The sequence below is a fragment of the Crocodylus porosus genome, unplaced genomic scaffold (assembly GCF_001723895.1).
Source record: "Crocodylus porosus isolate Cpor-Errol unplaced genomic scaffold, CroPor_comp1, whole genome shotgun sequence".
In the NCBI taxonomy this organism is placed as follows: Eukaryota; Metazoa; Chordata; order Crocodylia; family Crocodylidae; genus Crocodylus; species Crocodylus porosus.
In genome coordinates this window covers 12,949,150-12,950,139 of record NW_017728931.1, presented here as the reverse complement: position 1 = coordinate 12,950,139, position 990 = coordinate 12,949,150, and positions in this window count along the sequence as shown.

Sequence of the window (990 nt, the reverse complement as noted above, 5' to 3'; positions counted from 1 at the left end):
ATAAGAAAGGCTGTAGCAAGGCTGGGAAAGAAAAAGTCCTTGGCAGTATTTCTTTCTTATCAGGTGCAAGATGCAAGCTGCACATTTCTAACAATATTCTATTTCTAAAAGCTTCATGAGGAGGGCATCATACTGCGCAGGCAGGTTGACTGAGCAGGTACCCAGTGATTAATAACTTGAGAATTAATGCTTCAGTATTCACTACTGAGCATTTCATGGGCAGACTGGGGAGAAGAGAAAAAGAAATAAAATCCAGGGTTTATTTTTTTAGCTACCGATGGATCTTCTTGGAAACCATCTGCTATGTGTATCTCAGTGGATGACAGCTACTGTTGATTTTTCCTGATAAATGTGTGTTGAAAGGTAATGTCTGGAAAATGTATCTGATATTTGTTCTGGGTGGAACAAATTATGGTGGGGGACCTTACAGAAGGACAAGTGAAAAAGATGTGGAGGGAGGTGGCTGACAAATGCCAAAATGGGGAGCATGCTGATCTGGCAGGGCTGGTCGTATAAAATATCTTGCTGGCAAGGGAGGTACAACATAGATGGAGCTTGGTGAGAACAGCAAAGTATCCAAGGGAGAGTTGTGGGGATGAAGAAACAGAGACATGTTTTGGGAGAGTACATATGCAAAGGTTGTAGGGGAAAGGGTACATCATTTTTTGAGCACCACAAAAATAATCCAGCCCTTAACACAAGAGATGATATTGTTCAGGTTCATACCAAAGGGGCCTAAGGAAACAATATTAAGGGCACTGTTAGCAGGTTTTAGAAAGCGGTATATAAAAAGTAAGAAACCTCTGAGTTTTGAAGGGCTTGGCTTTCACTGAAAGAGGGTTCCTGAAGCTGGGGCTGCGTGAACTGAAATACTACATCAGTCAGGACAAGGAAGAGATCAGAGCAGAGGAGGCAGAGAAGAAGTGAAAGAAAAAGAACCAGACACACTTGCTTCACTGAACCAGCAGAGAGACCTTGTGGAAGGGTCAG